Consider the following 26,245-nt stretch of genomic DNA (forward strand, 5'->3'; position numbering starts at 1 on the left):
AAAAAAAAACTTCGAGAACGTTTAAAAGAGAGAGAGTTTTCTGAGCAGTGCAAACCGGCGACCTGGAAACACCGTGTGTCCTAGCGATAATTTATCGAACGCTATCCTGTAGAGAGAGGAAGGTCATAATGCCGCTGTATAAGGCAAGACCACATTTGGAATGTTGTGTTCAAGTACGGAGACCCATCTAAAAAAACACATCGCTCTTCTTGGAAGGGTCCAAAGACGGGCAACTCGAATGGTGACAGATCTCCAGAAGGACGACCGTATCACATTGTTCTTCTTGGAAGGGTCCAAAGACGGGCAACTTGAATGGTGAGAGATCTCCAGAAGGACGACCGTATCACATTGTTCTTCTTGGAAGGGTCCAAAGACGGGCAACTTGAATGGTGAGAGATCTCCAGAAGGACGACCATATAAGGAAAGGCTCTGATTTCGTGGGTATAGAGCTCTGGAAACGAGCGACCTCAGAGGGGACCCGATTGAGGTTTACAAGGCTCTAAGAAGGATTAATGAAAAGAGTGAAGGTGGAATTTTCGCTGTAATAAAGAATTCCAGAATTCAGCGGCATAAATTCGAATTACAGGGTGAGAGGTTAGATTGAAGTTTTCTTTTAGCGAGAGGGAGTCGTTTATTGTTGGAATAGCTTTGCCTTCCCAGGGAGTTGAGGCTGACAGTTTGAAGAAATTGATAGGCGAATTGGATAGTTACCAAGGTGAAGAGGAGAGCACATAATTGCTATTTTCTTATCTACTTTTGTTTTTCTTTCGGTGCAGCAAAAGCTTGTGGCTTCCTTGCACTACACGACCGATACTTATATTTGATGGATTCAACTTTTTACTTCAACAAGAAGTCTCGCTGCACTTTACATAAATAAAGATGCAAGTTTTGCTGCATTCTTTGCCAGAGACTTCTCCTTCAGCCTAATCCTCGTTGTGACTTTGTTTACAGACTAATTGTTGTCTATCACTAAGCTTTTGGATCACCCGATAATTTAAATTCAACGCAAACATTTTCCTTCTCTGCCACGAGTCTCATCAGTTCATCCTTTCATTCTAAGTGTTTCTTCGTCGCTATGAAAATCCTAGTAGCTTCTGTGATTACTTCCCTCAAAGCTTCCCATTTAGAATTTGCTGTTGGTAACTTCATCAGTTGGTCCCACCGTACAGAATTTAAAAACTGTCTGAGACCACCGTAGTCATATTTACGTAAACAAAAACCCTGTCCTTTAGTCTTGATGGTGGTTACATCTTTAAGTAACTCCCACTTCAGCACACTGTGATCACTGCCACCGTGCGGTTCCTTTATCTGCAGATTCTCAATGCATGAATAATCACTGCTGATAATCAAATCAAGAGTATTTACTTCCTCTGGTTGCCTCTCGAACACGTTACTGTAGAAAACAATCACCCAATAAATCCACAATACGATATGTTCATTTCCTTCTTTTAATCTCATAACATGAAAAGGTCATAAGAATATCACACCAAAACAATTCGTCAACCAGATGGCCCCTTCCGAACCACTTTCCTGTCCAAAGAAGAATCCAAGTAATGCTGCTTCATAAGTGCCATACTAAAACTAAACTATTACATTAGGGTCACCTGGAAAGTCACTTTCAACTACCCATGTGGATTATGTCTGTGAATTGCGTGTGTTCTCCAGTCGATTTGCCTGCTTCGCTGGACGAAAACCCCCAGTTTCTGGGGGCGGAGGGAACCTTGCTGTTTATGCCTGAGACCGACTAAGACTGAGAAAGCCCATAAAAGCCCTCAGGTGAAAGCTGATGTCCTGTGTGTGAGTCTAGTCTCGTGACACCATTTTAGGTATAAAAGATATTTTAACTGCTTCCTTTTTTTCCATTTTATGACATGGTCATGTGCACTTCAGCCTGAGTCACTTTCACGCCAGAAAAACAGAAATCCCTGCATCCATCCATCCATCCATCCATCCATCCATCCATCCATTTAGTGCTTATGTCACATCAGACTGACTCCACATTGCGCTCCCCACCCATATCATCTGGATGCATTGCCTTAGATTTCATGTGCTTCTTAAATAAGATTCAAATCCACCCCTCCTTATACAATTTTCTGTAAATGACATAATGGGGGGCACTAAGTGGGGCTTTGCTGAAGTCACCTTTCCTTTTCAAGAGCATCTCGTGGGATGCATGATGACTCTTCCTACGATTAAAGCAGGCCCCTTTCAAAATCGGCCATGTGGTAGGCAACGGGATACCGCCACATTATCTGATGCCACAGAGACCATAACAAAACCAACTCCAAAAACTGCTGTTAAAGGAAGACCTGCAAGTAGGTGGAAGGATAGGATCAGTGAACTTTTGGGCGCGACATTTTGCGATGCCGCTCGTATAGCATATGATCGATGCAGTTGGAAGATTTTGTTGATGGCCACAACAGCTTCTCAGGGAATTATGTGACTGGAGGAAGAAGAAGAAGAATGACATAATAATTGCCATTTAGAATAATAATGGGGCCAAGGATGACCCTTGAGGGACCCCCTGTTCACATCATTTTAAACGCAGAGTGCCGATTGTATAATTTAATCCTAATACAAATGATTCTCAAAGGTGTACGAAGGTTGGTTGTTTGAGAATAACCAACCTTCATACACCGTAACAGCGTACGAAGATTTTATTGCAAGTGAAATTCGAAGGTTCGCTTCTGAACAAAACGCCTATTTTGTTGTTGTTCAGTTTAAAAGTACTCTTTCGAACGACACCGAGGAACTTCTGAGAACGGGGTGACCACCCGCACATCACTCGCATGTCGGATCTGCATCTGGTTGGTCGTGATTTACGACACGAACGTTGCATCGGAGTTACTAATTGGATTTCGCTGTTCCTCATTTAATAAGTCCCGCCGAAACAAATTAAAGCAATTTATTACCTTCCCCCCCGTAATTTTTCATCGGCAATTTATTAATTAGCGAATCGAGGCCGTGTTGTGTAGTTAGTGGCGTCCGACACAAATTTCAGCTTTTACAAAATCAAAGTCGCGGCTTATTAATCGCCCTTTAAAGTACGTGCCCGTACGCTAGCACGCATGCGTCGGTAACGTATTTCGCGTTTTCACCGCCCCTTCCTCCCCTCGAAGAAAGCCGTTAAGGATCGCGGCCATTGTTAAGTCGCCGATAAATTCTTAAATGTCTCGCAGTAATTCGCCGGTAATGAACGAACTCTTACAGAAGTCGGACTCGCGCTGATGAGAGGACATTAAGAAAACGTTGAGTTTTGCGCTAATAGAAGCACCGTTTTCACCGACATGAATTCAATTCGCCCGGCCCTTCCACGAGCTGTTAATGGACGGCGGCGGAATTATTTTATTTATTCGTCAGCCGTTTATAGAAATGACCGCGTTGCGATTAACTTCGTTGATGGACTCGGCGGTTAATTGAAAAGCGAGTTCTGCAAACAGGAGTGAAGGGGCCCATTACAGAGTGTAAGGGGAGGCTGACTCCTGCCACTATACGCGAGGGTGTTTAAACGAGCGAGGGGAGGTTAGAAATAGCGAATAACGATGACAAGTTGGCCGAAGTGGAGTTGAGATTGCTAGCATCACCAACAAATTCAGTAGAATCCGCCCCTGTCGAAGCCTCTATAAAGAAACCGAATCAAATAGAAACCAGTAATAAAAAGAAACATGGAGCAAAAGCTGCTTCACCTCGCTTTCTCATGACTCATTCAACAGGAAAAAAGGTAATTGGTACAAATAAGGGTAAACGGCTTACATCAGGGGCCAACTTACTAGAAACTACGACATTCCGAACTGCTCCTCCAAGAGATGTCCCTTGGAGTTGTTCCACAGGAGATCTGCACTGAAATCAGCGTCTCGGCTGTTAACAGGATGCGTAACGAGGTAGAAATACTCCTCAAGTGAATGTAATGTAAGGATGACAACTCCTAGAATTCTCATCCTTACATTAGCACCCCTAAACCGCCTCAGTTCATCAACGCAGGACATCTGCACTGTCCTGTAAGGCTCTGCTTTCCGAACTCGTTGCTATGTTTCAGGTACCAAAAATATGGTCACGCTTAGATGGTATGTCGTGGATCATCTTGTGGCTGCTATGGAGGAAAGAATTATTCCTCCCTGCATATTCAAGAGCATGCAAAGGTGGAAGAGCAAAAACAAATCCAACAAATTACGACAAAGCAAAATATCCCGTATGAAGAGGTAAAGAAACAAGTACCATGAGCAAACAGTTGAAAATCTTACACTGAATTAAATCTGAGGAAGTGTTCCAAATGAACGCAATATTTCAATCTCGCCACGCGAGTCTTTCACACCACATTCCCGCAACTTATTGACACAAGCACATCAAGATAAAGCAGTCGCTACCCCCATCTCAATACCAACAAAGTAAGTAGCATCTAAGAGAAAGCCTTCTCCCACAGACCCAGACAATTATTAGTGGGATTCAGGGCACAATGGAGGCAACTTCGGATGAGCCTTATTTTTGATCTTTATCTTGACGGAAAAATATGTACTGACCGCCTTCTATTTCCCAAAAGTAGAATCTCTTTTCGAATTCTTCAAGTATTTCATTGATCAGAACCTACGTGGTTTCTGCAGTGGTAAGTCAGAAGTGACAAATTTACTTCCTTTCTGGAAATACACCTCTGAAGTTCTTGATAACCACCTTCAAGTTGCTGCAGTCTACACAGACATATCTAAGGCATTTGATAAAGTCCCGCACGAACAACGTCTGGAAAAACCTAAGCTATATGGTATCCATGACCCTTTGCTCTCATGGCTACGCAGCTATATTACGGATTGTTCCTTGGTCACTTGATTGACGTTATCGTCAACCAAGTGAACTCGGGCCGTTTTATATCATTAAGGGGAATACCAGAAGGCTGCCCCTTAGGCCCTCTACTTTTCATTGTTTTCGTAAATGATCTTCCTGCTTTCATCTGCATCTCCAATATTCATGTTAGTCTCTATGAAGATGATCTTAAGATCTACTCAGCAGTGAAGGAGATTACCGCGTAAGAACTATTCTTACATATATATTAGGATTTTAAAATTTACCATTTTTTGGAAAATATCTAATGTTTAAAACAGACGAGCACTCATCAGATTTGCTTGCGCTGTGTGCATTCAAAAGGGACCGGATTAGTGTAGCAGCAGGAGGGGCGCTGACCGAACTGTAATACAATAGGTAGGCCAGTTTTGATGCGGCTTTTGTTTAGAATGTAGGGCTGTACCGAACGTACGGGAGCAGGGGACAAAAGAACGCCTACACCCTAGAACGGTTTCGGACTCCATCAGAAAAGGAAGACACCAGATCAGAGAGCACACCGTGTTCGAGCGGTAAACAAAGTACAAACAGGCCGACACGGGAGGCACTCAATAATTTCAAGGGCGGTAACTTGAAAGGAAGCGTGACGGAAGAGGTAAGTGGTAGCGGGCATCCCAGATAAAATTCTAGTGATGATGTAGCACCCGGATGCTCTCATCAAAGAAGGCAGTTTGACCTACCAGAATCTGGTTAAAAACAAAGGAATAAGAAATGAGCGAATGAAAAAGAAGAGAGTGATGGAGGACTACCAAATGATTGGACGAAAAATAAGGGAGAGTTGGAAACAAAAAGGTGATGCAGAGAGCAGACGAGAGCCCGGGACTCAGAGTCCCGAAACCTGAAAGGAAAGGATCCGGAGGAGAACCCCGGGGAGAGGCGCGTGAGAGTGGCGGAAGCATATTTTTGGAGTGCGGGAAATGCGTAGGGAAAGTCCGATCATGATAGTTTAGTGGGTAAAGGTAATAGCGAAAGGCAGAATGACCTGGAGAAAGTCCTGAGTGTGGGAAGATCGATGTGGAGGCAGAAACGAGCCGTAAAGAAATCGGAGGAAGACCTGAAGGATCGGAAACTCACCCAGGTGGTAGAAAAAAGATACCAAGTAAGTCAGTTTAGTGAATTTTACTAACGAGAACGGTGTTGTAAAGAAATCCATGGGAGAAAATTGGACAGGACAGTTTGACAAGTATTGTAATGCGATGACTACTATATTGTAAGGATAGGAATAAGATATAATAGAAATAGAGAGAGAGAAAGAGAGTGAGTGAATGTTACTCATCTGTGATTAGAGATATTGATGAGAAACTTAAAGAAACGTGTTAAAAGTAAGGATTGATTTCCTGAATTGTTATTAACAGAGTGAATTGTATTCGGTAGAAATTTTCTCCTTACAGTATGTAAGAGAGAGTAAAAAATTATTGGAGTTATTCAGTTTATGTTGGAAAGGATATATATATATATATGACCATATAAAGGTGTATAAGATAGAATATTTAAGATTTTGTATTGAGAACACAGTGGAAGTTTATGAATTGTTTAAGAAGAGTGATCAAGGGAGGACATCATTTCATGTATAATAATAATTACTGAGTTGTAACTTTATGATAATCATGAATAATTTAGAATGTGCAAATAATTGTTGTACAAATGGTAAATAAATCCTTGTTATGTTAACACCCCTTGTTTCGTCTTAATAGACGGACACCTCAGAGCTATAATTAGTAGTACGAACTATCCAAGCTAGGGAAGCTAGAATAAAGAGAAAAATAATAAAATAAAGTCCTCAGGACTTGGATCTTCTTATGAACAAACAGGAAACAATTAATGGAAATAATATATTACGCAGCATGTGGGCCTTGGAAGGGAAGTGAGGACCCCCTGTTTAAAGGAATAAAGAAATAAAAACAACAGCCTTTGTGGTTCCAAGGTAAATGGGGAAAGAAATTAAGGAGATATAGATAATATAAATAAATATATAAAAGGTAGAGATAAAGGAATAGATTACAATATAAAAATATATAAATAAGGATAAATAAATAACTAGAGGGAATAATTAAGCCTTTTTATCTCCCCCCCACAACCGATTCCAACAGTTTTAATGCGCCCTCAATAAATTCTCTCTGTGGCTATCTCTGAATGGCTTGTCTGCTAAGCCCTCGAAGTGCAAAGTAATCTCTTTCTCATCCGGCAGATCTCCACAACTAATGAATACGGAGTATAGTATTAACTCTGTGATCATAGAAAGGTGTGACCAAGTTAACGACTTGGAGATTCTCTTTTCCAGCAGTGCTAATTTCGATGCCCATGTCCTTAAAATCACCAGCAAAGCATTCAAAACACTGGGATTCATCAAACGGAACACATACAAGTTCAAAAACTACAGATATGCGGTTATCCTTTATAAAACTATTGTTCTGTCAATCCTTGAATACAGTTCAACCATCTGGAATCCTCACACAAAGACTTTAACTAACAAAATTGAAGCAGTCCAAAAACATTTTGTCCGTTACCTTACGTACCGCAATCCTCTATTCTATCACTCAGTGTATTATGAATCGCTGTGTGATTACTTTCATCTCAGGCCTCTGTGCACCACCAGAACAGTCACTGCTGACATCCAAAAGCAATCATTGGAACATGAAACATCTGATATCCTTAGTAAAATCAACTTCCTCGTAGACAAGTCAGGAACTAAACACTGTTTTGCATTGACTCTACCACCACGGACTTTATGAAGTTCAGTCCACTGAACACAATCAGCAAATGACTCTCTCATTGGCTTTTCTGACAACTCTCAATCACTGATGAACTCCATCCACAAGTTTGCCTCTTCTCTTCAAATGACTAGCTCTCATCTAATTATTGTTGTTTATTATTAATTTTTTAAAAATATTTTTCTATTCTCTTACTAATTAATTTATTATTTATTTTAACTTAATGCAATGCAATCCTCCTTTATATTTTTAAATCTATATATCAATGTTTATCTTCCTGTTGGATTTCATATTTTTGTTATCGATTGTGTTCATTGTTCTGCTCCCAGATGCACTCTCAGTGGTTACCTGTATCTTGTTGTTAATAAAATAAAATAAAAAATAAAATAAAAATAAAGTATCAAAACCAACGCCGGCCAATCAACGGTTCCACTAAGTCCAAGTAATACTAGCTGAGATATTACAATGGAATTGCAGCAGCAGCAGGAATCAGAGTTTTTTAGATTGTCTGTAAATTGCGTGTTTTCTGTTTGCCGGAAGAGAAATGCGAGTATCGGGTTTTTGTTCCAGCAAACCATGAAAAAAGTAGGGAGAAAAACCATACTACCCTCGCCTGAGACCGACTAACTCAGCCACGTTGCGAAGAAGGCTCATAAAAATTCCTCACGTTTTCGACAGGACTCGAACTCAAATATTTTCCACTCGGTGGGGGGAGCACAGTACAATCACCGTCCTCCTCACACGGTGGAAAAGAACTGAGTACGAGTCCCGTCGACGGTGAGACTAATTTTTATGAGCCTTTTTCAGAACGTGGCTGAGTTAGTCGGTCTCAAGCCGAGGTTTTTCTCTCCAAGGAAACTCCGGTTTTTTGTCCAGGAATCAGAATATCGACCTGAGAACACGATATAAAAACGGTGCATTGTGGCCTTAGTCGTTGATGCTCCCTGAACTATCCTACGAAACTGACTTGGGCGCATTTGTATCCTTGGATATTGACGCTCCAGAAAACCCCCTAAACAAAATGAAAGTAAACGAACCGTGCCTGTCACCCCTCAGCCTCAGTCCAAATGTTCGTTCGACTGCACATAAAAGACGAGTGGCACGGCAGTTTCTGAAGTGTTCCACAATCCCTAGGAGGGTTGGGGCGCGGTGGGAGTGGGCTGTGGTGGTTTGTTCCCCATAAGTGGCTTTCTCTGTTTCGTTATTACGTAATCCTCAACTGCCAAGTTTCCGAGCAAGTCGATAGTAGCGCCCTCTGTTCCGTGCGGGGAGAATTAAGTGGAACATCGCGCCTAATTACTCCCGAAGACATTTGCATTCATCGCGCGACTCATCTCTCGCGTGTACCTCGTGCATGCCCGCGATAAATATTAGGTTGCCATGGAGATTCCTGGTTTCAACACGCGCAAAAAAATGCGGACGCATCCCCGAGGAATAATATATTCCGGCGCACAGAGGCGAACACGGATCGGCACTTTCCCCACACTTAAGAGAATTGCGATTAGAGCGAATTTTGGTGTTTTTGAATTAACAGGGGGCGGCCGGGTGGAGGGGGGGACATTAGTACCCACCTGCGCAGGTAACAACACTTCGTGTGCCTCTGGGAGGACTTTGCGGCGAAGGAGAAACAAATCCGCATAATGGAGGAGGTACGTGGGTGGGTGGACAAAGGGACGGAAGCGACCAGCGGGGAGGAGAGAAAGTACTCGGGGTCAAAGCGGAGGAACAGCTGTTCCAAATTGGCCGATGCGCAAGTGCTGAGACCTTCATCCCGAAAACTCAAATTAACCGCAGTTCAGAGGTAAAGCTGCTGGAGAGAGTCCATTGTCGTGGTCCTCCAGGAGCAACACTAGAAAGTACGCCACAGGAATTGGTATATCTTCTTCAAATAGATGAACTTCAAGTTTCACCTGGAGAGTTGTCCCTCTCGCTAGCGAAACTGCTGTGGCTACTGGACAGAACTCTACATTCCACATCAGAAATTCTAGGTTAAAGATATCCAAGAACTCCTTCTTTCGAAGAACTATAGCACTTATGAACTAATAAGATCTGGATATGCCTCTGGACAGGAAAACGTTCCACAGAACTGTCTTGAGCAGGTTGGTTGATTGCCGGATGGATTCAAGGATTAAGATGTCCTAATCAGTTCTGTGTGTGTGCGATGATATCTCCAGCAACTGCGTTCTCTCTGCGATTCTTTTTTACCGTATACTTATTTACCGTATTTTTATTTCCTTTGACTTGGACTCTTTCCGTTTGAGAAAAGGATGGAACTCAGGATCATTTAGACAAAAACGGAGGACACGCGGCATGGATTTGTAAAGGGATAATCATTTTAACAAATCTGATTAGCTATTTTGACAGAGTCGCTCAAGAACGGGATTTGGGGAATAATTTCGAGAGAGAGTTCATTTAAATTTCAGCTATTTTAACTTGATTTATTTATACACGCAGGGCAAGTTCATATTATAATCAACCGCGATTGAATGTTCAGACATTAACAGTCCTACTTAAAGGTATCAGGTTTTCACCTATAATTTAAGATTATTTAAATTTCAACAAAGTATTTGACTCATTCCCACACGAGCGGTTGCTTTATAAGCTGGAACAGGTTGGAATCACTGGGAAAATCCTTAGGATAGAAGGATGGGTTAAGGGCAGGAGGCAGAGGGTTCTGCTAAATGGTTATTCCTCAGATTGGGTTGATGTAAGAAGTGTGGTTCCCCAAGGATCAGAATTAGGACCACTGTTGGTTTTAATTTTCATAAACGACATTGATGAAGGGATAGAGGGCGTAATGTCTAAATTTCCAGATGATGTTAAAATTGGTAGAGTAGTTAATGATCACTGTCAAGCTGAGCTTCTTCAGAGAGACCTAGATAGACTTCAGCAATGGTCAGAAAAATGGCAGCTGTGCTTTCTTCTTCTTCTTCTTTGGTCCTTAGCTGGCAGCTGGGGGAGGCGGTTGGCCACACAACCAGTATGCTGCTGTAGGTGCCGCAGGGTTTCGGACTTGCTCTGTGATGTTCTTCCATACTTTACGATCCATGGCGTCAGTCCTAGCCTGGTTAAGGTCGAGACGTCGGCTCTTCAAGTCATTTTCCACTTGCTTGGCCCACGTTTTCCTAGGCGCGGTCCGTTGGATGCTCCATTGGGTGGGTCGTTGTCTCCAAAGGAGTGTGGATGGTATTCTGTTCGTGCCCATTCTACATACGTGGCCAAACCATCTAAGCCTTCGCTTCTGGATTTCGTCGGCAATGGTTGGTTGCTGTTGGCATCTGGCACGGATAGTATCATTAGTGATGCGGTCGCGAAGAGAGATGCCCAAGATCTGCCGCAGGCATCGCATTTGGAATACCTCAAGTTTGTTCAAATCTAACTTGAGACAAATCCATGTTTCCGATCCGTAAAGAAGAATGGGCAGGATCAAAGTCCGGAAGAGTCGGATTTTAGTCTTTGTGGAAATGTTGGTCCTCTTCCACAGACACCATTTGAGCGAGGCGAACGCAGTGGCCGCCTGTCCAATTCTTCTGTGGATTTCCATAGTGGATGCAACTTTCTTCTCCTGGACCAGCGACCCAAGGTATTTAAAGTCCTGCACTTGCTCAATCTGGACGCCTTCGAGATAGATGGTGGCTTGCGACCCATCTGTTGTTAGGGCCTTTGTCTTACCAGCATTGATCTTCAAACCGTATGGCCGGGCAATGCGGGCAATGTCGTAGAGGATGTCCGTGGCTTCAACGTCGTTACCGGCAAGGATAGCACTATCATCAGCAAACATCAGGTCAGTCACATAGTGATCCTTGTCATATTGTATGCCCTGTCTGTTTCTGAATGCTTGCCTCATAATGGCGTCGACCACGATGAGGCAAGGTATTACACCTGGGAAACAGTAATCCCAAAATAACTTATTCACTTGGTGGAGTTCAACTAAACCCAGTACTGGAGGAAAGGGACTTGGGTGTTACGATACGGTCAGACATGAAATGCTCTGAGCATTGTAAACAGGTTGCAAGGAAGGCCCATGGTGTCCTATCGATGATCTATCGAACTTTTGCAAGTAGAGATAGGGACATGATAATCCCATTATATAAGGCCTATGTTAGACCACACTTGGAATACTGTGTTCAAGTATGGAGACCGCACCTAAAGAAAGACATCGAGCTTCTTGAAAGGGTGCAAAGACGGGTGAGATCGGCAAAAGGGCGTCCTTATGAAGAAAGACGTCGAATATGTGGGTTGCAGAGTTTGGAAACTAGACACCTTAGAGGAGATTTGATTGAGGTGTTTAAGGCTCTGAGAGGCATCAGTAAAATGAATGAGGACAAAATTTTCAAGATTATAAATGATGCTAGAACTAGGGGACATAAATTCAAGTTACGGGGGGTAATGTTTAGATTGGACTGCAGGAAGTTCTATTTTAGCCAGCGAGTTATAAATTACTGGAATAAGTTGCCTTCATGGGTGGTAGAGGCCGACAGTTTGGGGAAATTTAAAGGTCATCTGGATAATTACCTAAGGGAGGAGGAAAATGCATTGGTTATTGTCTATTTCCTTTTCTTCTATTATTTCTTTTTAATATTTAATTTTATTATTATTATTATTATTATTATTATTATTATTTTATTTATTTAATAATAATTTATTTATTTTTTGCTGATGCAGCATAAGCCTTAGACTACTTTGCACCATATGGCCACTACTAATACTCAATGGACGATCATTGTATTTATGGCGTGTTTCTTCCATTTATTTTTATGTTTTGTACAATATCTTCGTGTATTATTTTTTGCTGTTGTACCCTTTAACTGGACGCATGCTTGTAGTTGTATATTGATAAGATCTAAATAAATGTTTTGACGATGTAAAAAACTTCGATGTATATTTTATAAGGTTCGCCTGAATACGCCTGTTAGCTTTTTGTGCGGGGCAAAAAGTGTTCTGAAAGTGGGAGGTGGAATGCAATGTACCGTCATTGCAAAACTGTCGATAAGATTTAAGGTCAATCGAAGAAGGTCATTAATTAAAAAAAAAGAGAAAAGGAGAGGGAGAAAGTGTCGGACCCTTGGGGACCACCTGCAGCTTAAAAGCGCAGATCCGTTTGCCATCACTTGTAGGGAATGATCAGACAGAAAACAATCCGGAATGCAGACTTTGACGAATGCCTTTCTTAATGGAGTGCACGGTCTCTTATAGGACGAGTTTCTTATACAGTACCTAAATAAGAAATGCCTCTCTCTCTTTCACTCGTTATTGAAAAGTCATTCGTTATCAGAGATCTTCGAACAATCTGTCCTCCCTCTAGAGAAACCCCAGTTGACATACCAACTGAAATTGTGGGAATTCCGTGCAACGGAACATTTCAAAATTTGTCGTGCTTCGATTCCTTAAGGACCCGAGGCATTCGCCGAGTGGATTTCATCGGTTGAAGAAGTCTTTTCCACCGAAAGGTTATCTTTCTTTCCGTTCCCCGATTCGCCCTCTGCCCCTGCTCCGAAGTAAAGTGAATGGCAAATTACACTCCCGCAAAAATCACTCCGAATGGGCCTGTGTTAAAGTTCATCCCGTTTCAAGTTACCCGCCTGGTCAACTAGAGGACCCAATCCAGCGAACACGGAAGGGTAGACATCTCCTCGTGAAAGAGGACTTCGTTTCTGATTTTTTGTTTACTCCACTGGTGCAACAACACGTTCGACGTGCTCGTGCAGCGGGCTGCGGGGTTAATTAGATGCTCGACACCCGTACTTCTGGCAGGGAGGAAGCGTTCGAGATACGACTACTCCCGGATGCCGCCTCTTCGTCCTCCCGCACGACATCCCCGCTGGAGTATCGGAAGGAAGGAAAGATGAGCCCTCCGACATGCAGATGAGCTCCGATTAATCAAAATTCTTTTCGGCCGCAGTTTCCACTCCCGCAAATTAATTCCGTTCGTTCTCTCAGTGCCAGACATCGCCCCGTGCTCCGACTGCCCCGGAAAAAGTTCATCTGCGGCTACTTTCGTTGCCACGTTTCGTCAACTGTTTTCGCCCCGTATAATTAACTCACGTGCAGATTATCCGACTTCGCTTCGCTCCGACTTAATTGTCGGGGGATCATTAATCACCGGAGGAAGATGGGTCGCCCGAGCAGCTGTTGAAATACGATCCCGTCGGCGAACTCTGTTCGGACAGACTTCCTGATTTAAGGTTATCTTTTGGTGGCGAAGTTTCTCCGGCCGACGACGTCGCCATGCACGGAAGCAGTGTTCCGAAGAGGCGAATGTTCGGTTAATGTTGCGAGAACTTCCGCACCTGCCGCGAATTAACTTCGCAATAAAATTCGCGCAATTTGACTCTCCGACCTTTGACCTCTCTTATCGTGCGGAAAGAAACGGTGGAAGGCTGCGTCTGGAAAGTTCTCCGTTTCGGTCCTTGACTGGGAAATGTGCGGATCAGGTTAAAGGGCACGTGATGCTGTTTACGCGGATTAGGAGGTGTCCCTTTAATCGCGCGCCCCTTTTCGATGAACTGTGCCATTTGTAGATTTATTGAACCCGATCTAACAGAACACGCATCTGCATACTCCTCGTTCATTTCTCCTCAAATTTCTCCGTTGTTCGTTGCCTCAAGGATCACCCTTCGGACCACAAAACTTAAAAGGCAGCTTCAGGAACTCTGAAACGATTTTGTGATTTTGAAAGTTGAAACCACGACATTTTGTGCACGAGGTCTGATCAAAAAAAAAAAAATAAAAACCAGTGTTTATTCATTGGGTGGGTGGAAGACGCAGACGAAGGAGAAGTGTGGGGGGAGCTCGCCACAAGTGAACGAAAGGTTCACAATCGAGAACTGCGCGAGAAGCTGAAAATAAGTAAATAAATACGATCTTTATTGTAAGGTTCATTTCAGGTACACGCGGAACGCTGAAAGAGAGTGGAAGTGGACCTCGGTTTCATCAACTGCGCTGCAAGTGGTCACGTGCTATCGTTCCTACGAATTCTTGCTCCGAGTGATTTCTTCTCCTCTGCAAACTCAAAGAAAAGTTGGAAGGACAAAGATTCTACGATATCATCCGGAAGAACAGCGGAACTTAACCAACAAGAGAATCTCTGGTGCGCTTCAACCCCACACTGGAACTCTTCCCTCTCGAAAGCTGTTTCGATTTTATGCGGTTGTTCATAATGTCACTTCAAGATCGGTCTCGGACACAACGATTCATTTCATAAGTTCAATATCTCAATAACAACAACAACAACTAAGCTGATGGATTTTAAAGGGCTTTCAATGATGATCGTCCACCTGCTGAGCGTATTCATAATAAACGAATGGCGTATCTTAAAACCAATAAGTATCTAGGAATAACTGTAGATTATAAGTTGCAGAACATATAGAAAATTTAGCAAACAAAGTAAGAACTTTTAGGGGTCCTATAATTAGGATAACCAGAACAGAATGGGGATTAAATAAAAATACCCTTAGATTGTACTATAACGCTGTTTTGGTGCCAATTGTTTCTTATGATGCTGGTATTATCTTGCACTACTTCTATTGAAATGCAATTGAGCAGCAGCCTGGAAAGCAAGGCAATGGGAATTTCCAGGACTGCTGGAAGTCATAGTGGAACAAGTAAATACATGGGCAGTGTTAGGGTAACTAAGAGTAGAAATAGGTGCATGTACACGAATGCTAGGAGTATAGTTAATAAAGAGGATGAATTTGAGGTGTTGGTCAAAACATCAAAGGCTGATATTGTTGAGATATCAGAGACGTGGTGTCGCACAGACATAAGCAGTGCATAACTGGAGTTTGGGAATTACAATGTGTACAGAAAGGATAGACAGGACAGGAAAGGAGGAGGGGTTATGCTGTTAGTTAAGAAATACACAAAATCTAAGGAAGTGCATCCAATTGATGTGGGTGGACAGTGCAATTTTGAGTCTGTTTGGTGTGACAAAAGCACTGAAAAAGGGAAAATGAGAGTAGGTGTGTGTTATAGGTCAAATGAATCTGATGAGTATAATGAGCAACTGGGCAGAGATATAGAGTGGGCCAGTACATCAGAGAATTTAAAATTTGCGAAATTAAAATCCCACATAGAATGGGGGATTTTAATTTCCAAAATTGTGTTTTAATTTCCAAGATTGACCAACCCACTTGAATTTGTGGGTTGGTCACTCACACACTAGCAAGGCTTTTGTGGATTTATTGGATGATTGTTTTCTACATCAGCATGTTCAGGAGGCAACTAGAGGGAGGAATACTCTTGATTTGATTATCAGCAGTGATTCTTCATGCATTAAGAATCTGCAGATAAATGAACCACTAGGTGGCAGTGATCACAGTGTGCTGAAGTGGGATTTATTGAAAGAGGTAACTACCATTAGGGGTAAAGGGAAGGGTTATTGCTTCCGTAAAGGCGACTACGATGGACTGAGACAGTATTTAAATTCTATACAGTGGGACCAACTGATGATGTTACCAACACAAATTCAAAATGGGAAGCATTCAAAGAACTTATCTTGGAAGCTACTGGGCTTTACATACCAAATAAGAAATATTGTTCAAGGTTTAGGCCAAAATGGATGTCAGATGAACTAATGAGGCATATGGCAGAGATGAAAAATGCATGGGATACATATAAATTAACACGTGACACAGAAGACTATGATAGATACAAGTTGATCTGTAACCAAGTTACGAAGGAGGTTAGGCAAGCGAAGGCAGATTACGAGAAATCTTCGGCAAAGGATGCAAAGAAAAACAGCAAAGAGTTCCTTACTTATATATCAGATTGGTCCACTTGATATCGATGGTTCAACTGTTGATCCTGCTCAGGCGGCTAACAAACTAAATGAATAATTTGCATCTACATTCACACAAGAGGAGTTATTCATGGAGGGGAATGCCAGAGGTGTTTTTAACTATGGCAGTAAGCTAGAACTAGATAATCTTTTAATAACTGAGAGTAAAGTGGAGGAGATATTGTTGAAGATAAACACAAGAAAAGCACCTGGGGTGGATGGGATCTATCCGGTTAATATTAAAGGAGGCGGCAAAGGAAGTAGGCAAACCCTTAGCCATAATTATGAGAGCTTCCTTGGACTCAGGGGAGGTACCCATGGACTGGAGATGTGCAAATGTGACCCCAATCCACAAAGGAGGATCAAAGGGAGACACAGTTAATTACAGACCTGTTAGTTTAACTTCTTCTGGGGAAATTAATGGAGGCACTGGTTAAAGAAGCACACTGCAGGATCGTCTTGTCTAGACGAGACTTCAGTTACAGCTCTGATACACCATAGGTTTGTTAAGGGGAAGTCTTGTCTGACTAATTTGATTGGATACAAAGGAAGTGGATGCAAAGATTAACTTCGATATCATATATTTGGATCTTAGAAAGGCTTTTGATACTGTTGCACATGGAAGACTGCTGCATAAATTGGAGCAGTGTGGTATTGGAGGCAAATAGCTGCTATGGATAAAGGGGTGGTTGAGGGGGAGAAGACAGAGAGTGGTAATCAATGGACACTGCTCATCGTGGACTAATGTTATTAGTGGAGTCCCTCAGGATTCCGTATTGGGTCCATTATTGTTTTCTGTATTTATAAATGATATTGATGATGGTATATCAGGCTTAATGTCCAAGTTTACAGACGATACGAAGGTTGGCAGGGTTGTTAATGACAGTACGCTGCTGCATCTAGAAAAGTTCCGCAGATGGGCTGAGAGGTGGCAAATGAAGTTTAACATTGACGAATGTAAAATACTACATATGGGAAACAGCAACCGTAGAGCAACGTATCAACTCTGTGGTACTACACTGACAGTGGTAGAGAATGAAAAGAACAAGGGGGTAATTGTGCAGACAGATATGAAGTTTTCTGAGCAGTGCAGACGGCTTGCCAGAGTAGCTCATGGTGTATTGTCGATGATATATAGGAATTTTTCTAGCAGGAATAAGCAGGTGATTATTCCCTTGTATAAGGCAATGGTCAGGCCACACCCTGAGTACTGTATACAGGTCTGGAGGCCTCATTTAAAGAAGGATGTAGAGCTGCTGGAACGAGTACAGAGAAGGGCAACAAGATTGGTGAATGGAACAAAGGGGTGCTCTTACGAAGAAAGGCTTAAGTTTTGCAAATTACAGTGTCTGGAGACTAGGCACCAGCGAGGTGATCTGATTGAGGTGTATAAAACCTTGAATGGTTTGAGCATGCTCAATGCTGATGGGATTCTTCCTCTAGCTCAGAACAATCACCTGAGAGGGCATCAATTCAAATTGAGGAAAGACAGTTGTAGGATAGATGTGTGGAAGTTTTCCTTTAGCCAGCGGGTGGTTGATTGTTGGAACCAACTTCCATCTGTCGTTTTAGAAGTTGATAGCTTAAATAGATTCAAGGGAGAAGTTGACAAACATTTTGAACTAGGGGATGGGTGAAATAACGGGTTTTTTTTTTTTTTTTTTGGCTGATGCTATATAAGCTTGCTTTCTTGCATCATGTGCCTTTGCTAATTCTAACATTTGGTACGTATGGGGGGGAGGCAAATGTTGTTAGAATAGAAAAGAAATTAAATTCCTTACAGAGGGTGAATTAGTCAAGGTTGTTGGATAGTTTCGACAAATGCCCTTCAGGTGATAGCTGCGGCATTTGCGTGCGTTATAATGAGGGATGGTGCATCATTCAAAGAAGGCTAGGGAAGTTAGCTTTATTGAAATGACTTCTAATACATCTGTTAATGTGAAAATTGAGACTTTTAAATGAATTATTTAATGTATGGCAATTGTAGGTGGAACCACTCGTCTACTCACCAAATACATTTTGCCAGATGCTCGCTATTTGTCATTCAACAAAAAATGAGATTGCTTTTTGCCTTTCATATTGACAGGTCAAGGGGCATTAAATGCAAAACTGTTTCTGTTGGATATAGCGACAGAGAGTTTTTGTACGTGTGGGATTAAAGACTGGAAACGTATTATTAGATTGTAACAAGATGCAGTGAAGAAAGGTCTCTGTCGTTTCAAGCAGTGGTAATAAGTAATGTTAGGAATTACACTCGTTTGTCTCACCTAATAATGCTTTAGGTGAGACAAGTGGGATATTACTGAAAGCCACTCAGTAATATCCCACTCGTTTTTTAACCCACACTTTGCGGGTTTTAATTAAATTTTAGTTATTTTTAATTTTATTTTATTTTAATTATATTTATTTTTGCAAGAATTTTTATTTATTCTTTTTTTTTCTGTCTACGCATTAAAAAAGTTTTCTCCTAGTCATATTTATTCCAGCCAGTGGGAGAAGAGGACGGGGAAATTACGTCACTACAAATGCGCTGGTAAATAATTACGTTTCCTGATGAGATTTCGATCAGCGCGTTATAACGTTAGTATTATATTATTATACAAATAATCACAAAACTATTCGCGAAAAACGAAAATATTTACAAAAATACAACTATTTACAATCTACCGCTACTATATCGGGACCTCTATAGAAATATCTTTATTTCATCAGCTGACATTAATATACAATAAACTTAGAAGGGAACAAGGAACGATGCCGGGCGTGGTAATCTATTAGACGGTGAAGTACGTGCGCGAGGTTGGTGAACGTTAAATGGAAGGAACACGCTGGGCAGAATCAGACACTTGCTGTCGAAAATGTAGGGCGCGTACATGGGACGCGTGCCATAGTTCATCGCATTTCGACACAACTGCCTCCATAACGTTCACCAACCCGGTGCACCTGCTTCACTGTTTATTACATGACCACGCCCGAAATCATTTGATATTCAATTTTTACTTTTTCGTATATTAATGTCAGCTGATAAAGAGAACATCGTTCCGATATAGTTTATATATTTGTAAACAGTTTATATATATAAACTGTTTACAAATATGAATATATTCGTAAATATTTTAAATATTTGTATAATTTTTGAATATTTCAGTAATTTTCAATAATTTTCAGTACACATTTCCCCCCCCCCCCAGGAAAAACTCCACGCATTGCCGGAAGGAATCAAATGGACCCAAGGCTCCCACTCACAATCAGCTTGAACAACCTGAAAGGATTGAGACGCATGTTCCCAGGAAACACGGTACATTTGATGAACAATCTAGCCATCGACCTGGATAGATTCTGCGAACAGCATTCATACAGACGTCAGAAGCTAAAGGACACTTATGCAAACATACACTTATGAGACGCCACCAGAAGGAAAATGCCACCACAATGCATCCCGTTAAAGAATGGTGAAAAGGAAAATAAAGTGAAGCCATCACTGGTCCTCTCTTACTTAGAATCTACTACTCCAAAGACGCCTGGCTGCACTATTACGTTCAAGATTGAAGAATTGAAGAGATACCACGTGCAACAACCGGTGAAGGACTGCCTCCTTTCTTTATATTTTGTATATTTCCCTCATGCTTATGTAATTTATAGCAATTTAGAGAAAATAATATCCTTTAATTCTGTAAATTATGTAAAATAATAAACACTAAGTTCTGTACCTGTCGGGTTAAGCATACATGGGCCCCATGTAACCACCAGGCACATGTCCCTGTCTTAACCTCTGTGTGTAATATCACCCCCCTAGCTTCTAGCTGTCCAGGGGGTGGCTCTTTGGCAGAGCAATAAACAGATTTAATAAATAAATAAATAAATAAACATTTCAGTAATGTGTACTCCTCCGAATACTAGCTCCTTCGTTGGATCACACATAAACATCATCGTCCCCCCCCCCCCAGGAAAGAACAACTGCGATGGCAACCGCACTGAACTTTGACCGACTGCCCTACCTATAATGGAAAGACGCCTCACACTAACTGCCAAAATGACCACTGGAAAATTCTCGGAGCCAAACATATGGGAACTGTGCAGCTGAAGAATCCCTCAACCCAGACTGAGGTCAGTTCCCACACTTATAGCCAACTCTAATAGACTAGCCCTTAGCGACCGTTTTCTCCCTAAGCAGATGCTTATCACAGTCCAAGCACTGGACGGCGACCTGTACAAATTTGTCAAGGACCGCAAATACCGGAGGGAGATCCTTGATGACCTAAATTCAACCAGGAAAACTGCACAGTAATGTCGCAGTATAATAAGTTTAAAAAGGATGTCTGTATTATATAATATTGTATATAATGTCAAAAATACTGTATAATATCTTTATGAATATATTGTGAATAATTTAAGTGAAACTTATTATATTGTTGGCCCTGGGGGATGAACCCGAACTTCGATGTGGGCCCCGTCCTCAAGGTCTTTGTCCACCAGCCAATTGAAGCCCCTGGCATTCCTGCAGTGAAGGGTACATTGTATACATCCTTTTGTACACAATACAGATTATATATTATATATTATATATTATGTTTTAGTTCTGCTCTTTGAGATGCAACAATATTCCTCGTGCATTTATGTAACCCGAAGCAAAAGGCCTTTTCCTGAGTAACCTATATAAACGCACCTCAATAATTACATAGAGCGATATTAATTCGACCTTCGAGAATGCCCTGCGTTGGGGGATGGAGAGAAGAGGAGAAGATCATGTGGTAAAAGTGATTGGGCAATTACGTTACTCTGCCAACGTACACGTAAGTAATTACTTTGGTCATTTCCTAATTAGATCGATGTGTAGATCGATGCGACAACAGGGGTCTCTTTTTATATAGAAAAGATTTGACTTTCTCCATCATATCTGTACACTTTACATAGAAAAAGGGATTGGCGAGTAAAGCGAACAGCGGGCGAAGTTCCCTAGGATTTATTATTATTTTTATTTATGATTATTTTTTATTTCATTTTATTTTTATTTGCTAGTACTCAGGATCAGGAAGTTTGAGTGGGATCAATTAGTTGACAATGAGATGGAGTCTGTTCTTATCACTAATACAGAGTATTAACTCCCCCAGGGCAACTAAGACAGCTGGAGTTCATGGATTCCCCCACTTCATGGTAAAGTGTCTCAGTCCTTACCTAATTGAACCACTCCAAGCAATTTATAGCTCTATCCTTGCTTGCCGAGTTTTCCCTGAAAGCTGGAATAAGTACGCTGTAATTCCAATGCCGAAAATTACAAAACCTAACCTTGTGGAGCATTATAGGCCAATATCTACTTCATCTACCCTGTTAAAAGTACTGGAGAAAGCTCTGTTGCCAAAGTTGTCGAATCAGATACTGGCTGGGCAACCTCAACAAATTCATTATTCAATGACTGCAAGATCAACAATAACTAACCTCCTCACAGTTCAGGCCACGATACTAAATGCTTTCCAAGCCAGAAAGGAAATGGCAATAATTTATGCCGATATAAAAGCAGCCTTCCATAGTCTGGATGTACATGCCTTACTTCATCTGCTCCAACACCCCTTCCAAATAAAAGGAAATTTGCTGAAGTTCCTACAGGCCCTACTTACTTGTCAGTCCATTTTTTACTGCACAGATAGTCAGATCCTCCAACGCCAACTCAATGCAGGAGTTCCACAGGGTGGAGTCTTATCTGGACTCATCTTTACCACCATTATGATCCCGTTCTGCAAAGGTAGGGATGATGTATGAACTTATGCAGACGATATTAAGATCCTAACACCCATCCAACCGTCCACGACCAATAGGGCATTGTGTGACCAGATTAATCATAAGCTTCTGAACTTATTCGTGTACTTAGACAAATTTGGCTTGGCCCTAAATCCACAGAAGACTGTAATCATGGTGTATTCGCTCAAAAAATCGCCTACGCTCGTACACCCGAAACTTAATGGCAAACCTATCCCAGTTGTTGAGACGCACAGAGATCTGGGAGTAACATTTGATACGAAACTTACGTTCAAGTCTCATATTGACCCGATTGTAAAAAAAATGAACTACTTACGTTGGACAACAAAACAACGCCTCTTGCACGTGAAACAGACCGCAACAATCGCACGATATTTAAGAACCACAGTGTATTCGGCCATTTTGTATGGCGCTGAATTGTGGGCGTCAGCCACCCCTACCCACATTAGGAGAATATATGCGAGTGAATTCTGGCTGCTGAAGTGGGCAAACCATAAGCACCACCTCCCTCAACAGTTTTCTGCCGTGAAGGGAATTTGCCCCTTACCAATGTACACTTATATTTGTATCAGGACAAATAAAGATTTATGTATAATGTGTGCTGTGGGGTGCAGTTCTATTTTTAATACTTTTCGAAATTTCACCCCAGTTATGGGGTTCGAAAGCCGTTCTTTTTACTAAACGTAAAATTTTGGTGTCCCATGTCCGGCCGTGTGAATGACAATCACCAAGTCGGATGTTGCTTTACTCCCGTAGAGCGACCTTTGACTTTTCCAGACGCGATTACTGGAATATCGTCGACTTCCACTCGCGCTCTTCATTCGTACAACTTTTCTAACATAGGTGAGAGGTTAATCTTCGGCCACTCGGAGACATTTAATCCTCGAGCGCAGTAACGACTCAACTTCAATCGTTCGAGTCGCTCTTACGGTGGTCGAAATCGCTCAAATAAAATCGCATCGAGTTCCGTAAGGGAAGGTTCGGTTTATTTAACGAGCGACACCGCCCGCTTCGGTGGAGTTTCGCTAATTTCCAGTTGCCATGGAGATAATCAGAAGGAACGGAAAATCTCCCCGTTAAGAGATTTCCATCGGCAACGTTTTTAAATCGTCGGAGGGGGTTGGGGGAGGAGGAGGAGGAGGAGGAAGCTGCGAAACTCCGCCGGTAGATCTCCATTTGCTCTATTACGGATCTCTTTAACGTCTGCGAAGCTCGTGCTCGCTGTCTACGGGGGTCATACTAACTGCCACATTACGGGCGCCGGGTCATTTGTATCGAGGCTCGCGTGCTCGCCGCTGATGGATGTCGGAAATGAAGACGTCTATCTCCGTAATTTATCTGCAGTCTCCGATAGTTTCGGCCCCAGTTTAATATCTCTCGTGCGCCTGCACAGTCCCGAATCCGAAGCAGCCCCGCGCAGGAAGCCCTTTTGGAAGGTTTCGTAATCCGGCTAATGATGCAAGGGGGGGGGGGGGTCTTCTTAGTCTCGGGCCTCCGGAATTGTTCTACAGTGGGGATCAAGATAACGGGAATTCGTTCCAATCATTTGTGTACACTGACAACAAAAAGATAGGATTTCCTCTCTCGCCCGAATCTCGTCCAATCCCCAATGGAGACTCTTTCACTGATCACTCTCGCCGTCTCAGTTCGTGTTGTCCCTCAGAATAAATTCTCTATTTATACTCCACGACGAGCAAACGGTCAGAGGAGTTCACGAGACAGAGAGAAAACAAAGAGAAAAAATGTTGACAGAATGCAGCTTTAAGACCGTAACTGTTTTCCATCAAACTTCTTTTTTTTTCTTCGCGCTGTTTGAAGACTTGCAGGCGTTTTAGGACACGAAAATTCTCGATGGGGCCCGCTCGATTCTACGTAACCCACACGAGGCGACTATTTCTGAAGTTTCTCTTGAAGGGCGTAAATGCCATCTTAGTAATGCTAAGCGTGGAATCCACCCTCGGGATGGATGCTGACCTTCGAAAGCTCAGCGACCGTGCATCGAAAACAGCTTCTACCAGTTCTGCTGAGGCGTCTGATGCGGGTCATTTGCGCTTCGATTTCCTTCGCCCGTGCATTTCGCTGCCACGGTGGTGGTTGCTGTGCGGACAAAGCGAACAATCCGCGAAGAAATGTTGTTCCCCTGAAGTGGAAGGTGCATGGGGGACTCGCACTGCGCTCGAGCGATGGCACTGAAACTTGGGAAGGATTCACTTCCGGTTGTATAATTAGTGTCACAGCGGCTGTCATAACAATTTGGGTCCCATGAGGGATCCTTCAAGACTTCTCCGATTCAGATCTCGGGGAGGAGAGTTTGGGTTCTTCTTGTTTTATCCGGGTTTTTCATTTCACCCAAAATGCAAATAGTCCACGTGGCTCGTAATATGCCCTTAGATGTACCATAAAGCCAACGAACCTTACTTCCAGGGTTATTGGCTAATGATCGAAATTTCAGTGAGCCGAATCAGTTGTTTCAACAAGAATTTCAACCCGCTGGAGAGTCTTTAAGAATTACGAGAAAGACGAACTATTTCTCCGCTTAATCTTTGCGGCGATCGATGTGTTCATTCGCCCGAAGATCGGGCCACAGCGCGCGCTCATATTTTTCTGCTCGCTCTTGCGGTTCGCCCGCTTCTGTCATCGCCAGGGTGGTTGTTCACAATTCGTAAGTCATCGTGACGCTGTAAAGTTAATTGCTTTACAGTTGGTCGACTTGAAATCGGTCTTAGCAAAGATTAAAACAGTTGCCCCCATGACCCTGATCGGATTCCGATAGACAGCCTTAAAATCGTTTTTCTTAGTTGGGTCGCATCTTATTGCTCTTTCTAGCTGTTCTTTTTTTTCTTGAAAATAAAAAACCAAACGTTCTCATAAATTCAAGGAATCGTTTGCAGTGTCCGTCTTAAAAGTGGCCAAAATAATTCGGCCGACTGCTGGCTAAAGATGCCATTGTTGGTCCTGCTGGTTCAATGAAGATTTCGGACGACTCGTTTTCTTCGTGGGTTCTCAGAAACTTGACTGGAGTTTTGACCAGTTTGCAAAAGGTCGAGACGACGAATTTGGAAAAGTTTTTTTCATTCAAACAAAGGATGAGTTTCTGTCTTTCCCTTCTTCCCGATGGACGAAGATCAACCGATGACAATTATAACGGAGAAAGAAACTCCCGGCGAGAATTGTGCAAAAAAGAAGAGGGATGTCTCCTGGGTTTTTCTCCGCCAAAGGTATTTCACACGCGGATGTCGTAAAGGAAATAAAATCAATATTTGGAGAAAAAAGATTTATTTCAAAACGGAGTAAAACAACTCGTCAAAATGAAATCTGTTTCGGACCTGCAAAATAAATCCACGGCGGATTACAGGAAGAAGGGGAGGGTCAACGAGAGAACACCTCGTAAAAGACGCCGAAATACATATTAAATTGAGCGCGAGGAAAACCGAAGAAAATACATAACGTTTTACTCGTAAATGTTTGGCTGCGGGTGCATAACCGAGCTCGATGAGGGAGTAAAAGCACGTGGGCTCGTACGAGTGTGGAGCTTACAGTTCTCAATAAAAGCGTCGCGCGAAGTAATAAACTGCAAAAGGAGTAAGACAGAAAGAACGCGAACATTCTGTGGGGGACACGAAATGTCCAAAGGATACTTCGCAATGGCAGAAGCAGTTAAAAGAAGAACCGATGTCGAATAAAAGAAATATTGAAATGTTCGAAGATGAAATCGATTCCTTTTGTATATCTTCCAAAGGAAATGGAAACGTTGTAGTAGCACCGATAATGCATAATTACTACTATTAATTATACGAGGTTTTTGGTCGGTCTCAGGCAAGGGTAGTTCGGAAACTTGGGTTTTTCATCCAGCAATAAGAAAATGGACTGCAGAACACGCAATTTAGAGGCATTGTACACGGAGCAGTATGGCCTTAGTCACCGATGTTCCTAAAACCTTAATACAATAACAACTAGAATATTTGGGTCCAGAATCTTCTCATTGTGAACAATGTGGAAAAAAATTAAAGCCAGATATTTAATTTCTTTTGCCTAAAAGTATATTTTAAAAATTTTCCACAAACTCAACTTGGAAGTTGGTTAAGATGAAGTCAAATTAAATATCTTTATTGCAGGCACTGATTAGTTCCATGATTGCCTGATGCAATAATACCCACAACAGCGACAATGCTAG

The sequence above is a fragment of the Mastigoproctus giganteus genome, chromosome 1 (assembly GCF_048544385.1).
Source record: "Mastigoproctus giganteus isolate SK-2022 chromosome 1, ASM4854438v1, whole genome shotgun sequence".
NCBI lineage: Eukaryota > Metazoa > Arthropoda > Arachnida > Uropygi > Thelyphonidae > Mastigoproctus > Mastigoproctus giganteus.